A 6,639-nucleotide genomic window follows, 5' to 3' on the forward strand; every position below is an offset into this window, starting at 1 on the left:
CTGGCTCCATCCCCGCCTCTTCGACCTGTTTGTTTCCTCTCCACCTATCCTCTCCTCTATCCCTCTTCTATCCACCTCCCACTCTCTCCCTACTTATTTCAAAACCTCCTTCCCCTCCCCCTTTTCTGATGAAGGGTCTAGGCCCGAAACGTCAGCCTCTCTGCTCCTAGGATGCTGCTTGGCCTGCTGTGTTCATCCAGCCCTGCACCTTGTTGTCTTGGACTATGTAATGAGGCACTTTTTATAATGGGCAAGAAATCCACAATTCTTGTTCAATATATTTCTTATCAAATAATAGGTGGCTTCACAGCATTGAGCTTAAGTAAATTTAAACAACTCTCCGCATTTAATTTTTCATAATTTTTCCATGATTAATCTTATTCGCATTCATTAGAAGCCCTATTAAAAATGTAAATTAAAGATCACAAAAATCTCCACTATCAACTTAGCAAACAAATACTATGGAATTCAGAATTCAGAAGCAGTGGCAAATCACTGCCCAAATATTGTAAATAATCAACATATATAATTGGGAGACTTCAAAACATGAATGGGCATTTCAGTCTTAACAATGAAGGTGTTTTACCAGAATCAATTATACATTATTCAGTAATATTCTGCCCGCCTTACGTACCACTATTTATTCAAATTCAGCAATCTTTATTTTTGAGACCTATAAACCTATATTCAATTTGCTGATCATGCACTTAAATGCTCCACTTCCAAGTCTGGGTTTTAATGAAAAACGGATACCACTTGTTGAATTATATCAAACATCACATATTCTACTCACATCTAGACATGCATTTATACTTAGAACAATTAGAGAAACTCGGGAGTTTTGATTCAAACAGATTTTGAAAAGACCAAAGACAGACATAGAACATTCTGACAATTATGACAATATAAACATGGCAATTAAAAAAACTCTCTAGTCAATGGTTTTTGCTTAAAATACAGGTAAATGCCAAGGGGAACACTGGATTTTTTTGAAGCTGCTGTTAAAAGGTCGTTACTGCAAGTGATGGTGAAAGCTGAAGTCTACAATGTTTTAAAGGTAAAGCTTTAGAAAAACTGGCGTTTTCAATGTTATTGTCAAGAAGATAATACAAGTGCAATGAGGTGACTGCATGCTTCAATACTAAGATTTGGCAGAAAATGTTGACCCTCGAACTCAATCTAAAAGTAACTGGTGCAATTAGTTATTTCCAAGTAACAGGAATGAGAATTAGTGAAGGAAATAAAATCAGAAAATGTTTTTGTTCTGAAGAAATGTGTACACATGATAACAAGAAGAGTGAGAAAGTCATTGTAGCGTGAGTGGCCAGAAAATGATAGTACCAGTAGTGATCTGTTGGAAAATGCAAATGTTTCCAGGCAACTTCAGGTGCGTGGAATTATTAGATGTTAAATGAGTAGAAACACAAGTTTTCCTTTTGTTTACTTTCTACTAGAATGAAAACTATCTAACAAAGCATTTGCATAAAATCATGTCATCTCGGTAATTTCAACGGTTCAGCATTTTTTTTTCTTCTTCATAAAATATGGGTGTTGCCAAACCCTAATTGCTCTTGACCCAAGAGGCTTGCTTGGCCACTTACGAAGGCAGTTAAGTGTCAACCACACTGTTGTGTGTCTGGTGTCAAATGTAGGTCAGACTTGGTAAGGATGGCAGATTACATTCCCTAAAGGACACAGTGAGCCATGTGAGTTTTTACAAAAATTGATAATGATTTCATCATTGTCATGACTGACAGACTAGCTTTTAGTTCCAGATTTATTAGTTCATTTTAAATTCCACCAGCTACTGTCGTCAGATTTGAACCCACTAGGCTAGGCCTTTATGTTACTAGTGATGTTACCACAATGCCATTGTCTCCTAGTTTGTGTATATAATGCAGGATGAAGTCCAAACTAACAATGAAACGTGTACATAATCTACCAAGTTCATGTAAAGCAAAGGGTTGCAAAGATGAGTTGGAGGAGGTAAAACATTTCAAAGGGGAGAATTCCATAATCGAAAAGTTACAATTCTGCCAAGAGGTCGAAATCTTTCATCTCTGAAATAATTGCAGGAGGGAGAGAACACACTTCAAAAAGGATTACAAGCTACAGAAAATGCAAATCAAGTAGAAACTGGGTTTCAAGCTGCAGCAAAATTACATAGAGAATTAACATTCAAATGACTAAAGAAAATATACTTTAGCAATGGTATAACTCTAAACATTCAGTCAGCATTTCACTTCATCATTATGCAACTGATGACAAACAAAATTCAATCACTTCAATTTATTTTTCAATACCTTTAGTTCCTCCTTTACGTCCCTTTGGATCACCCTTGGAAAGTTCACCAGCATCTCTCAGTACTTGCATGGCAGTGTTGAAGTTATCTTCTCTAAAATCTCCCTTTCAGATACAAAAATAAATAAATTTTCTGAAAGATAAATTCATTAGCATCGTGACTGGCTGTAAAGCTGGAGAGGTGTACTGTAATCTTTTGCATCATCATATTAATAATTACCTTCTAATTTCCATGGTAAAATCATTTGCACATCTAAAAGGATCATGAATCTGTGGAATTCATACCCCAGAGTGTGGCAGGTGTTGGGAAACTGAATACATTTAAGGAGGAAATGTACAAATTTTTAATTAGTAATGGGTTAAAGGGTTATGGGAAACGGGCAGGAAAGTAAAGTTGAGACAGAGATGAGATCAGCCACGATAATGTTAAAATGGTGGAGCAGGCTTAAGAGGTTGAATTGCCTACTCCTGCTCTTAATTCTTAAAATTACCTGCAATTAGCACCAGAAAGCTAACTTTTTCATAGACTTAGACCTCTTCATTAGGACAGTTCGTGGGGGAATGAGGTGGGCAGGGAAGGCATTGCTGGAAAAGACTGTGCACATTGAAATAAAACAAGGAGCTGCAGATGCTGAAGGTCTGAAACCAGAACAGAAATTGCTGCATAAATTCAGCAGGTCAGGCAGCATCTGTGGAGAGGAACTAGAGTTAATGTTTAGAGCCTGGTGACCTTCCTTCACAACCGACAGTAAGTAGGAAAATGTGGTATACATGCTGACGACGTTTTTTGAACGGGGGTGATGGACGGGAAGCATTGAACAAATAAATGGAGACAGCACCCAGAGGGACAGAAAGAAACTTAAGCAACCGAAGGAATGGTTGATAGTAAGCGAGGGAAGGAGAAAAGCCGATAATGAGGACTGTGAATGGATAAGAGTGGGTTAGCTGTGTTGAAAGCAGCCAATGTTGTGACACAACCTGGGTATGATGATGGGCTCAGGATATGGAAAGTGGTGTTGAGGCTCTAAAAGTTGTTCAACTTGACACTGAGTCCTGAAGGCTGCTGTGTCCCCAAGTGGCAAATTACATTCTGTTCTTCTATCTTGCACTGAGCCTTGCTGGAGCACAACGAGGGCAAGCTTAGCCAGGTGGAGGACAGTGATGGTGGATGGGGTTCAACTTGTTCAAGGTGAGGACAAATAATAGTCTCACAAAAGTGAAGAGACAGGTTATCACTTTTATTGAGCTGCTCAGCCTCCTGTGATCCATTTAAGGATTCTCCACCCATTTTTAACTGCAAATTGTAATAGCGATCCTACAACTGGTACAAAATTTGGTAAATTCAAACAACCTTTCCACCAGGTCTCCAAACATAGACAAAGCTACTCTGGCATTCATTGGTACATCTGAAACTTTTGAGAGGTAGTCCTAAGGGTCAATGAGGTGGCTACACTTCCTTCACTACCTACAAGTTTCAATTGCTTTGGCCATTTTTCTGGCAGATATACCCATCTAACATTTACATATCCCCAGTTCCAAGTATACAATGAAAGTTTGTGAATCACATTTGTACAGCGCAGTTCAAAAATCTGCCTCACTTACATTTTCATCAACTACAAGGTGCAATCCATCACCTCCCGCTGGAAAAATATAGTGCTGCAAAGGTGTCGGTCTGTAGTCGGTATAGATCACATGGCATGGCTGAAACAAAAATTTACAAATAAGACTTTCAAATGAATTAGAAAATGTACACCTTATTTATAAATTATAAATATCTACCTTACAAGTCATACAATCAGAAACGTTCAATCTAATTCACATTGCAAACACTTACACAGATAAAGCATTAAAGATATGTTTTAAGCTTATAGTTTCAGAAATACACAATTTAACAGATTACATGGATGTTGAAACTTCTGGAATAAGGGATGCAGAGAATAAAACTAACAGACTTTGAACCAAAGGCATATTTTTATACCATATCTGCGTAAGTGTAAAAATGAAAAGGTGTCAATTAGAATCCTATTGCTAGAAACGTGGGAAAACATATGACAACAAGAAAGAAACATTCTGATAAACATACTCCAAGTGTTTGGAATTTTGTTAATGTCAGAAAGCGTGGTGTTAGAAGTATGAAATGAAGTGTAACAAGAAACAAATAAAAAACTGATCAGTTTTAATTTTGTGGGATAAACTGCCATTTCGTGTGCAGGATGGTGTCAGATTCCCATTTGGACTAATTAAATTACTTTGTAGCAGTACAGGCTTGACAAACTGAAGGTCTTCTTCTGTAGTATATTATTCTGAAATGGCATACTGAAAATCTAGTTGTACAAGCCAAGCCAGAGAACGTTGCTGGGGTTAGATGAAGAGGTATGGAAAGAGGTTATCTTGAAGCATGAACGTTGTGGAGACCAGCTGGGCCATGTAGCATTTGAAAACAAAATGCATACTGGCAAACTACACAACAAATGCAACTAATAACATGATTTAACAGATGTATATCAAGGAGGGGCAGGTGGCAAGGAAGGGAGATTTGATTTAAAAAGTGTTCAAAATTGTGGAAGCAAGACATTTCAAGGTTGCGACTAAAAGTTGAGAGATCTGGGAGAATGCATAACAGATAAAAATATGAGAAGGTAAGGATTTAAGAAATATGAGGAGTAGGCTATACAGTTCTTTCATTCCACATCTGCTATGTCATTCAATGCAACTATTGTTGGTCTTCGGCTTCATCTCTAATTTCTCACCTGCTGCACACGTCCCATGCTTCCCCAATTGACTAAACATCTGCTATCTGAGCAACTAATATATTCATTAATATATATAACATATAGCCTTTGGGGTAGCGAATTCCAATGATTCTGAATTCTGATTTGGTCATAAATGAACATGGCTGCCTTCTAGATTCCCCAAACAAATTCAGTGTCAGTCCTCCTAATCACCTTCAGAACTTTGTAGGTTTCTACAGGACCAACTTCCTTCTTTTAAACTCTGGAGGATACTAATCAAATTTACTTGGCCTTTTATCAGTGAATAAGCCTCCCATCTCAGGGATTTAATGAACTATTGTTGGACTGCCTCCAATCTAAATATTCTCTTCCTTAAATATGAAGACAAAACTGTACACACTGCTCTAGCTGTGATAAGCTGTAGTAAGATTTCCTTATTTTGTACTCTAATTCTTTGCAATAAAAGCAAACATACAACAGGTCTTCATTGTTGCTCGCTGTATTTGCACACTAACTTGTTGTGTTCTTTATCAGCACAACCAAGTAAATGATAATGTTTAGAAAAACATATTTCACAGCTTTTCAAAAATATTATGTTTTTCCATTCTTGCAAGTGAAGTGAATAACCTCAAACTTCTCATATATTCCATCCTTCACCTCGTTGCTCAGTCATTTAACCTACCTTTAACTCTTTGCAGCCTCTTCACATCATCCTCACAACTTATATTCACATCCAGCAACAAACATAGGCTTAGTACTCTCCACTCATCAATAGAAACATAGACGGCAAAAAAGGTGAGCCCTATTGCTGGTCCTTGCAACACTCTGCCAGCTATAGCCCACCAACTTGAAAATGTTCCATGTATCTTTACGTTTTGCTGCCTGTCCATTATCCATTCCTCTATTCATCCTAAGGTACAACCTCCAACTTCATGAGCCCTTATCTTCTGAATTAATGTAATGGGTGGCACTTTATCGAGTACCTTTCAGAGATCCAAGTATACTCCATCCATTGGCTCCCCTTTATCTATCATGCTAGTTACATCATTAAAAATGTGAATAAATTGTCAAACACAACTTCCCTTTCATAACAACCATGTTGATTTCATCGTACTATTTATCTAAGTACGGTGCTGAGACTTCCTTAAGTATTGATTCCAGTACTTTTCAGATGGCTAACCTGGGCTCACTGGCCTGTACCTCCCTCCTGCTCTCCTTTCTTTGAATAACAAAATTTGCTAACCTCCAATTTTCTGAGGCAGTTCCAGAACTTCAGGAATTTTAGAAAATCGTAACTGGTCCATGCACTATCTCTGCAGCTCTATCATTTAGAGCACAATACAAGCCCTAAGAATTGCAAATTGAAAACATATAGCCTCAAAAATTCCTCAGAGAAATATCCTAATTCCAAAACTCTTGAGATTCGTCATCTTTCCGCTGTCACAAAATCAAGAAAGGGACTGCTCACTAATGAATCCAGTGTTGAACATCGTTCACAATTTATCCAATAATGAAGCAGCGTTTGCCAGCGTTCAACAGCATTTGAGATGTTGTCACACTACAGGTCAGAAACGGAGCTTTTGATAATATGTACATGGAATGGAGG

The 6,639-nt window shown here is 37.7% G+C and overlaps 1 long non-coding RNA gene across 1 annotated transcript in view; it reads right to left on the bottom strand.

Annotated features, from left to right (window-relative positions):
- LOC125481254 overlaps nucleotides 1-4,005 on the bottom strand; it is a 13,000-nt gene extending 8,995 nt beyond the window's left edge. Inside the window, exons 1-2 of the long non-coding RNA XR_007261257.1 lie at nucleotides 3,904-4,005; nucleotides 2,304-2,406 (exon numbers count right to left, since the gene is read on the bottom strand). This is a non-coding gene — a long non-coding RNA (uncharacterized LOC125481254). The remainder of the gene's footprint in view (nucleotides 1-2,303; nucleotides 2,407-3,903) is intronic.
- Nucleotides 4,006-6,639: the final 2,634 nt, after the last annotated feature.

This window comes from Rhincodon typus, unplaced genomic scaffold, assembly GCF_021869965.1.
Source record: "Rhincodon typus isolate 14 unplaced genomic scaffold, sRhiTyp1.1 hic_rhity00001443, whole genome shotgun sequence".
Lineage (NCBI taxonomy): Eukaryota > Metazoa > Chordata > Chondrichthyes > Orectolobiformes > Rhincodontidae > Rhincodon > Rhincodon typus.